The sequence below is a fragment of the Trichosurus vulpecula genome, chromosome 9, assembly GCF_011100635.1.
Source record: "Trichosurus vulpecula isolate mTriVul1 chromosome 9, mTriVul1.pri, whole genome shotgun sequence".
Taxonomy (NCBI): Eukaryota; Metazoa; Chordata; class Mammalia; order Diprotodontia; family Phalangeridae; genus Trichosurus; species Trichosurus vulpecula.
Window position 1 is genome coordinate 166,452,686 of NC_050581.1, and position 10,988 is coordinate 166,463,673.

The following is a 10,988-nucleotide window of genomic DNA, read 5'->3' on the forward strand; positions in this document are numbered from 1 at the left end:
GCAAGAAATTATCTGGATAACAAAATACCCACATCTTAACCCTAACCCTAATTCCAACTCTAACTCTAACCTCTATTAGACTGTGAGCTCCTTTAGGGACTGTCTTTTGCCTCTTTTTGTATCCCAGTGCTTAGCACAGTGCCTGGCACATAGTATGCCCTTGATAAATGTTTGTTGAATTGAATCAAATTGTGTCTGGGGCTCTGTCTGTCTCTCAGTCTTTGTATCTCAGTTTCTCTCCCTCTCAATGTCTGTCCCCAATTCATTGTGTCTGTCTTTATGTCTGTATGGGATACAATGGTAAACAAAACCTAACTTTTTTTGTGTCTATCTACCTTAGAATAAGAACAAAAAGGATCAAGAACAGTATTCTTTGTTAAGGGTAGTTGGGGAAAAAGAACCAAAAAATGACAGACTATATAAGTAATAAAACAGTGTTTCTTTTATAATGACCTTGCTCATGAGGCCCAGGAGGACAGTCGTCTTCATTAAGATGCATATCTCCCTAAAGGACTTTGGACTCCATTGCTAGAGGTGTTCAATTCATTCCTGCCAAAAGAGTTTTCTGTCTTAAGCACTTCTTCCTATATTGAGCTTCATTCAGCCATGTTCATCACTTAATTTTAATATTTCATTTCTTTACTCTATTATTTATCACTTCTCCCTTATTTCCATCGAGGATTTGATGCAGGCCTCAATTGAGTTTCCATTATCCCAGCACCTAAATTTAGTTTTACTACAATAGGCATTAACCCTGTACTTCAGTGGTGTAATGAATTATGTCGAAGCCTTCCATCGTCAATTTATGTGAAGAGAGCCTGTGGTCATTAATTCAAACTAAATAAAAATGAGATGCAGCTTCATTTACTCCGTTTACTAACAGTAATGGCATGAATCAATTACTATGGTCTGTCTTCTCCTAGATACCTTTTCAGATATGGAGGTTTAGAAAACGATTCATTTTTCTGGCACTCAAGGCAAACACCATAAAATAGGCCTGGGCCAAAGAGAGGTATCATCAGATCAACTTTCACAGACATTTAGTTTGATGGGGCGGGGGGGAGGAATGGCTGAGGAAAAGAGAGAATTCAGGAAGAGACTTTTAACCTGAGGACACAAGGCCCCCAGTCTGAGGGGAAACTGACACCATGAACCTATTGCTGTGAAAATCACCTCCAGTGGAGGGATCAGGATGGCGCTGTATCTGCAATGAACTCATCATGGAGGAAAAGGGACTATGCAATCTGGTTTTATCCTGTTTTATCTAATTATTCTTGCTTGGTAAATGCTAAGCACATTTGTTTTTACTTGCCAATAGAATATCCAAACGAGAAGCAACGTGTAAATTTCAAAATCCAGAGACAGGGCACAGTTAACCTACGTTACATATAGGTATGATGTATTGACTTTCACGAGGGACATATTCAGACTTAAAAAAAAAGAAGAAAGCAGTTAGATCATTTAATGGTGATAACCACATTAACATTTCACATCTTCATGTTAACATGATAATTACATTTCATGATGAGATTAAAACATTACATTTTCATGATGAAATCAGTACCTATAATTGTTCCCAATTGTCTATTTCAATCAGTCATTGCTCACCAATCATTTTGTTAATCAAGCATTGCTTCATTCCATTGGTTGGATTTGGAAATAAAATCCCCTCATCTCTCTGTGTCAAAGACAAATTGAGTCTCTAAGTACTTTAAATCATATAACAATTAGATAGTTTCAGTTGTCTAGCACACTGAAATGTTAAAAGAGCTACCAATTAACAAACATGAATAAGTTCACATTTTGTCTTTTTTTACACTTTACTCTCTTCTACACATGTTAATTGGGAGGAGTGTCCCATAAAGATTCAATTCAATAAACATTTATTAAATACGTACTATGTTCTAGGCACTGTGCTAAGTGCTGGGGATTCAAAAAAGAAATAAAAGATAGTTTGCCTTCAATGAGCTTACAATCTAATGGGAGAGACAATATGCAAATAAATATGTGCAAAGCAAGCTGTAATAAATTGGATGAATAGGAAATAACTAAGAGAGGGGAGGCACTAGAATTGGGAGAGGTTGGGGAAGGCTTCTTGTACAAGGTGGAATTTTCATTGAGACTTAAAGGAAGTCGAGGAGATCAGTAGTAGAAGCAGGAGAGTGAGAGCATTCCAGGAATGGGAAATAGCTAGAGAAAATAACTGGAACCGAAAGAATGAGTGTCTTGTTCATGGAAGAGCTAGGAGATCAGTGTCTCTGAGTAGCTTTAAAAAGACTGGAGCAATAAGAAGTCACTAGAGTTTATTTAGTAGATGGGTGATCAGATCAGAATTTTAGGAAAATACTTTAGTAGCTGAATAAAAAGCTGGATTGCAGTGGGGAGAGACTTGAGGCAGACAGACCCACCAGCAGCTACTGAAATAATCAAGGTGTGAGGTGATGAGGGTCTGCACCAGACTGGTGGCAGTTTCTGAGTAGAGAAGGGGAGTATTTGAGAGATGTTTCAAAGATAAAATTGACAAACTTTGGCAAAAAGTTGGCTATAAGAGATGAGAGAAAGTGAGGGATCCAGGATGACTCCTAAATTGTGAGCCCTCTACAATAATGGGGAAGGTAGGAAGGGGGCAGGGTTAGGAGGAAAAATAATGAGTTCCATTTTGGACATGTTGAGTTTAAGATGTTTCCTGGAAATCAAGTTTGAGATGTCCGAAGGTGAGTTGGAGATGAGAGACTGGAGGTTGGCAGATTGGGGCAGGAAAGAGATTTGAGAATCACTAGCAGAGATATGGTAATTAAATACATGGGAGTTGATGGGATGATATGAAAAAAAATTCAGAGGAAAAGAAAATAAAGAGGAATGACTAGTCTACAAATAAAATGGAAAACTTCTTAAAATATATATATATCATTATATATGTTTGTATCCCTCTCTATATATGTGTGTATATGTATGTGAGTATATATGCACATAAATGTATATATACATGTATGTGTGTATAGATATATATGTATGTGCATGTATATATATATATAGGTGTGTGCATATATATACATATATTATGTATATATACACATATTTATACTTATATTTGCAGAACACGGGTGGGAGAAAAGGGTAGAACTGTGATTACCTTTCCTCTACTTTGTATATATAGTATATCTACCTAAATATGTTTACGTTTATCTCTTCCATTAAGATGTGAGCACCCTGAGAGCTGAGCGTGTTTTTGTCATTCTTTTTAATTGGAGAAAGAAATGGCAAACCACCCCAGCATCTCTGCCAAGAAAATCCCAAATGGGGTGATGAGGAGTTGGAGATTATCAAAATAACAGATGCTTATCAACAGACTGACTGACAATATGGATCTGTGTATGAACTGCATATCTATCATCTCAGGACTAGTGTGTCTCTGTTGGTGGCCACCAGATGAGATGATTATTCTTCTCCCTTTTTCAACCACAGCAAATCACAAAAGCTATCTACCAAGATATGGAGGCAGTGTGACCTGCATCCTTGGAGAGAGTTCCCAGCCTGAGGACATAATTTATCCTTGAAGTACAGTATGATAAATAGAAAATCATCAGTCAGTGACCTATCCACATTGTATTTTAATGCTGTAGTCGTTCTGATAGTTTTTTTTTTCCTATTTGGATATGTATAAACATATGCCTTAGGGTAATTTTTAAGCCACGAAAGAAGAAATCTTAACGTTTTCTCCAGACAGAGTGGGGCAAAGTCTGAAAAAGGTACAGAAGAAATAGAAGGAACACATGAATCAAAAATAGATTTATTAGGATTAGGCAGCAAAACTGAAATGAAAACATAAGGGAAATCTGTAGGGAATATTAGTCTACCACCTACAGTCTGACAGTTTTATGTTTCCCCGTAATTTAATATAATAGGGACATGTAGGCACTAAAGCATTCAGGTTAAGTATTCATGAATAATAAAATCATCTTCATTTTAGCTGGTCACATATCCCATTCGCATTATTTTACTGTCTTACAAATGAGAAGACTGACAAGGTTTAGAGCATGGCAAGATAATTTAAAAAGTAACTGCTTAAGCTATTTAAGTCTTAAATAATTCTCATTTTGTGAGAATAGAAAACCCCCCAAAATAAATAAAGTTGGAGAAGATTTTTCCAAAAGGCAGAAAACATGACTTGATAAATGATGATGTTTTATCCTTCATATAATAATTTACCTCATAAAGGAGATAAATTATATCAGCCCAGCTACTTCTAAACAAACAATAATAAATTATGCTATAAAGGTATTACAATATTCCAAATGGGCTGGTGCATACTCAGAATACGAATCATAATAGCTAGCAGTTGCCTAGTTCTTCAAAGTTGGTGAAGTATTTTTCTTGGGACATATCTCATTTTTCCATCACAACTCACACCTACTCTTCGATGTAGGTACTACCTGCATGCAGGGGCAGTGGAGAATGAGGACAACAATTGGTCCTATGATACTATTGATAAAGGAAACTCCCTCTACCAGTACAGATATGTGCCTGCTTTGCAGCTTACAGTCTTAGATAGCTCCTAGGAGCGCTGTGAGTTTAAGTAATTTGGCACATGGCCAGTAGGTGCCAGAGGAAGAACTTGAACCCAAATCATCCCGATTCCAAGGCCAAGTCTCTATCTACTACACCATGATGCCCCTAGAAAACATCTGAGGTCACAGAAAGCTTAGTACATCTTAAGCTTATTTATTCAAGATTAAGTACTTAAGCTTTAATAGCTTTAAACTGGAGTAGGACTTTTGGAACACTTTGTCTATGGTGATTTAAGGTCAGAGGAGGAAATTCAAAGATATTTAAGATCAGCAAAATGTAAGGGTCATGTAAAGTTTTTTTTTGGGGGGGGGAGCTCATCTTATTTCTTGGATGAATAAGGGTAATATTAAATCACCTTATATCATTGCTTATTCAATTTTATCCTTGCAAGATGAGAATATAGAAGTGAATGATTAAGTTCCCTTCAGAGTTGGCATCTTCAGAGGAGGAAATTTAAAGATATTTAAGATCAGCAAAATGTAAGGGTCATGTAAAGTTTTTTTTTTTTTTTGCGGGGGGAGCTCATCTTATTTCTTGGATGGATAAGGGTAATATTAAATCACCTTATATCATTGCTTATTCAATTTTATCCTTGCAAGATGAGAATATAGAAGTGAATGATTAAGTTCCCTTCAGAGTTGGCATCTTCACCATTGATGATCAAACCTCTAGTATACTAGAAAATCATAAACTGCCTAATAGGATTCATTTCTTTTTCAAAAACCATTATATTTCATCCATCCCCTCTCCACAGAATTTTACAACATTTTCTATTTGCCTACAATGAGCAAGCCACTCTGCAGGGTTTTTTTTATATCCTTCATAAATAGATTAACCAAAGAAAGGATACTCAAGCTAAGTAATGCTTCAATCAGTGCTCCCTTCATTTCCTCAAATGTAATTAAAGTATTTCAAATGAACTCTAGATTTGTGAAATGTCTAATTTATTTGGCCATCTACATTCCTTCACTTTATTCCATTATTGACTACAATCATACAAAGTTCCATGATTTTATTGATTTGAATAATTCTTTGCAATACACTCTTTGCCATTGTAGCTGCTTTCAGAAATCTCTGTGGCCAAAATAAACTTTCCAAGCAGTCCACTGATCACCCAGTGAAGGAGTTTGTATTTGACAAAAATGTCAACACTCTTCATCAGGGCTACGTCATGGTTTTCCAACTTGTTAGTAACTGGCTAGGATCTGACTTCACTGACTTTGTCTTCAAGAACTTCCCTGTCCATCGATACATAGATAGATAGATACACATATATGTATATACATACATATATATAATTTATATGTGTGTGTGCATAGACAGATATAGATTATATATAAATGTAAAATGTATGTATATATGTGTGTATGCATATATGTGTGTATATGTATTATGTATGTATATATCTATATACAGATATGTGTATATGTGTCTGGTTATATCCCTACACATACATACATATTATGTGTATATATATATATATACACACATATATGTTTGCATGTATATGTGTGTATATATGTGCATATAAATTTCCCCCAATTACATGTTAAAATGATGTTTAACATTTGTTTTTTTTTAAGTTTGAGTTTTAACTTCTTTGTCTCCCTCCTTCCCTGCCCCTACCACCTCCCTGAGACAGTAACAATCACATACAGACTATACAAATGCAATCTTGCAAAACATTTTCACGTTAGTCATTTTGTACGAGAAGAAGCTAATAAAAAAAAGAATGAAAGACAGGAAGTGAAAAAGTATTATGTTTCAGTCTGTGTTCATGCAATGTCCCTTTCATTGCTTTTGAGAAAGGTCATTGCCAAGTGATTCTCTATAGCTTTAACCAAGCTTGGACCAGAGGCTAAGACCTGGATAGTTTTCCTAAATTTATCTCCAGAGCTTCTATCCTGGAGACTGACTATTTGGGTTGTTTGGTCCATTTCCTGGCCCACTATTTAAGAGAAGCCTCAGCTAAGCTATATTTTTTAAACATTTTTTTCAAAATACTCAACTGGTCCATGCCCCATAAAAGACAGAGCCCAGCAGAGGGGTGGAACAGAGGCTCTATCTGCTGATGATGTATGAGGCTGAATAGGACAAAGATGAGGAAGAGGAAGCCTGGATGCAACTCTTATCCACTGAGTCTTTGCCTACCCAGTTCTACTGTGGTGGCTGCAAACCCTGCCTGTTTAATATCTGTCACAAGGAGCTCCCTTGGTGGGAAGAAGCCCCAGTGAAGAAAGACAAAAGATTAAAAAGACTTGTGCAGAAAGATGGAAGAGAGCTGTCCACTGGAGCTAAACAAGATTGCCTTCAGCATCAGTGACATGGGGCAGCTGACAGAGGACATGTACCAAGTCCAGTTGCACTGCTTAGGCTGAGTCCCGGATAGTATCTCATCTTACATGAGACTATAGATGGCCAAGAAGCTCAGAGAGTCTATATTCTAATTACCCTAAGGAGTATTTTGGCATTTTCATTAAGTACTCTGAGATGGGGCTCATGTCCTAATATGTCAAGTTGTGAAAAGCTGGTGATAGGACATTTTGGTGAGGATCTTTTGTATGCTTCCCCTACAGACCAAGCAGGTATGATGAGCTCCTCATGCTAACTTCAAGCACCAGCCTGGTGCCCATTCTGCCTAACATCAAGGAGTTTATGAATAATAAAGCAGATGAGACACATTCATCATTTTTGTTGGCTGCTTCAAGACATTTGAGTGCATCTACCTGAGGCACCTCCTTCAAGATCAGGCTCACTACTGGAATGTTTGAACCTTCTTTGTGCTCAGTAATGAGAACTCTCTGAAAAAAATTGCTCCAGAAAAGAAAAGATTCATTTGGCAATCTTATCCAGGTTCCAATGAGGGAGCTGGTCATCTTCTGCTGGAGGAAGCATTTACTTCTGTTCTGTGATCCACCCAAATTCCACCAAGATGTGGCCACCTGTTTGTAGAGGGTCAGGCTAACCTAGGAGTTCTACTTCTTGCTCCAGCTAACCATGAAAGGAACTTTAGAAGTTTGACCTGGAGAGAATACTGAGAAAGAGCCTGATCCCTTCCACCCTTCATTCTATAGCTGAGGAAATGACAGCCCAGGACTTTGAGTTAAGGTAGCATTAGGGGAACAAACCCTAATCTAATGAAAAGAACATTAGACCCGGAGGCAGAGGACTTGAGTTCACAACTTAAAAAAAGGATCTTCTCAACAATAACCCTAAGGAGGATTGACCTGGCTTCCACTTGAAGACCTATGGTGATGGAAAATTCACTACCTCCTGGGGTAGCCTAGTGATCAGTAGGACAGTTTCAAGTTTTATAGGACTTTTCCTGACAGTGAACTGAAATCTGCATCTATCCATCTCCTACTCATTGGTCCAAGTTCTACTCTCTTCCTTTCAAATTCTCACAGGCAACTGCATGTGCCTTCTGTGTCTCCTCATCGGCAGCCTGGGCTTCCAGAGATCCATCAGTAGTCCTCACATATGATATGGTCTCTGCCCATTGCACCTTCCAGCCAAATATCAGAATCTCAGGGCTGCGGAAGGATGTCAGGGGCAATCTACTTGAACAGGAATCAATAACTAGCGGTCATCATTCAGCTGCAAAATACTTCTGGTGATAGAGACCTTACTACCTCACAAGGAAGCACTTTCTAGTCTTAGTTCTGATGGCTAAAATTAAATCCTGATATTTGATCAAATGATCAGCTTCTATAAAAAGGTGGAGCTAAGATGGCAGGGTAGAGAAGCACTAAGTGACATTCTTCCAAATTCCCCTACAAGCAACTCTAAAATAATGCTCAAATCAAATTCTGAAGCACCAAAATCAACAAAAATACAGGTGAAACAATTTTCCAGCCCAAGACAACTTAAGAGTTTGGTAGGAAAGTCTGTCTCACTGGGTAGTATTCAGACCTGGAGTTCAGTGTAAACTGGGCAGCACACACTGTGCCATGGGTGCAGTATCAAGCCTACGAGGTAGCTACATCGGAGACAGAAGTAGCTTCAAGAGTTATAGTCCATGGATGTTGGGATGGGGGTTCAGCAAGAGATTGTATGGTGTCCTTTGCTGGCTCCTGGTTACATTGCCAATATGCAGTTCTGAGTTGCAGTCACAGAATCAAAAAGAACAATAGCACCAAGAGCTTTGGACATGGGTATAGGGGGGAGAGTTTTTGTGGTATCTAAGTGAGGAGTAAGAACTCTGGTCCCAATTCCAAGATGGAGGGGAGCACTAAAAGTTGTAGCTGCCAGAGAGCAGAGGACCTGGTCTTTGTCCCAGGACCAATAAGAGTGTTTAAACTGGTAGCTCCATGGGAACAAGGTCCTTTCCTAAGTACTGACTGAGCAAGACAAGGAGAATAGTGACCACACCTCTCTTTAGATTATAGAAATTAGTAATCACCAAAAAACTACATACTCCCATATCTAGGTCTGACATAAAAGGAGCAAGCAAAGCCTGAAACTTGCAACAGTGCCCCTCCCACCTGGGAGCAAAGCCCATCAAGTTAAATTTCAAAAAATAGGTTAGGGAACAATAACAAAAAAGAACCTGATCATAGAAAATTACTAGATTGACAGGGAAGATCTAAACAGAAATTCATAAGATAATGAGGTCAAAACAGCTACATGCAGAGCCACAAAGAAAACTGTGGATTGGTCACAGTCACTCCACCCCTTTAAAAAAATAATAATTCCTGGTAGAACTCAAAAAGGATTGTAAAAATCAAATAAGAAGCAGAGGGAGAAAATGGGGAAAAATGAGAAGGGTAGAATCAAATTATGAACAAAAATCAATAGATTGGTAAAAGAGACACAAAAAGATACTAAAAAAAAACCCTTAAGAAAGAGAATTGGCCAAATGGCAAAAAGAATTACAAAAGCTCACTGAATAAAATAGTTCCTTAAAAATTATAATTGGGCAAGTTGGAGCTAATGGCTAATGAGATACCAAGAAACAATAAAAGAAAATCAAAAGAATTTTTAAAATGTGAAATATTTCATTAGAAAAGTAACTGACATGGAAAATAGAATGAGGAGAGATAATTTAAAAATCATTAAACTGCCTGAAAGTCATGATAAAAAAGATCCTAGACATCATATTTCAAGAATTTAGAAAGGACAATTCCCTGATATCCTAGAAACAGAGAGTAAAATGGAAATGGAAAGAATCCACCAATTATCTCCTGAAACAAATCTCAAAAGGAAAACTCCCAGGTATATTATAGCCAAATTCCAGAGAATCCAGATCAAAGAGAAAATACTGCAAACAGCCAGAAAAATAATTTTTCCAATATCATGGAGCCACAATCGTGATTACATAAGATTTTTCAGCTTCCACATTAAAGGATAGAAGGGCTTGAAATATGATATTCTAAAAGGCAAAGGAGCTAGGATTACAACCAATAATAATCTACCTAGCAAACTGATTAATTAAATGAATGATTTTCAAACATCCCTAATGAAAGGACCACAAGTGAGTAGAAAATTAGGATTTTGAATATAAGATTCAAGATAAACACAAAAAGGTAAACATGGAAGAAAAATCATAAGGGAATCAATAAAGTTAAAGTGTTTATATTTCTATATGGGAAAATAATTATACCTCCAAAGACCTTTACAATATTAGGGCAGTTAGAAAGAGTATACATAGATAAAGGTCATGGATGTGAGTTGAGTATGATGGAATGAATTTAAAAAATTAAATTAAATGAAGGGGTGAGAAAGGGGGATGCTCTGGGAGAAGGGAAAGGGAGAGAAGGAATGGAACAAATTATCTCACATAAAAGAGGTGGGAAAGGAAGAACTTTTACAATGGTGGGAATGATTGTGGGGGGAGGAGTCATTGTGGCAGGCAACACTTGAACATTATCCTTATGAAAATAGGTTCTAAGAGGGAATAACATACATATTGATTTGGGTATAGACATCTTTTTACCCTAAAAGGAACTAAAATAAGAATGCTATAAGATAAGGGGAGTGGGGCTGACAGAAGAAAGGGAAGATTAGGGGATGTGATGGTCAGAAGAGAAATAACTTTTGAGAACAGACAGGGTAAAAAGAGAAAGAAAAGGATAAACAGGGGGGAAATAGAATACAGAAAAACACACAGCTTAAAATCATAATTGTGAAGGTGAAAGTGATTACTTACCCAGAAAATGGAAGTCAATAGTAGAATGGGTTAAAAACTGTGATCCAACAATATCTTGTTTACAAGAAACACACTTGAAACAGGGAGACACACACAGAATAAAGGTAAGGGGCTGGAGCAGAATCTATAATGTTTCTGATGATATTAAAAAAAAAGTAGAGGTACCAATCATGATCTCAAGCAAAGCAAAACAAAAACTGACAAAAATAAAAAAGAATCATGGAAACAGTATTTTGCTAAAAGGTACCATTGATAATGAAATAATATCATT

At 37.1% G+C, this 10,988-nt stretch overlaps 1 pseudogene; it reads left to right on the forward strand.

Annotated features, from left to right (window-relative positions):
• Positions 1-6,640: 6,640 nt before the first annotated feature.
• LOC118832295 lies at positions 6,641-7,481 on the forward strand (annotated as a pseudogene).
• The last annotated feature ends 3,507 nt before the right edge of the window (positions 7,482-10,988 follow it).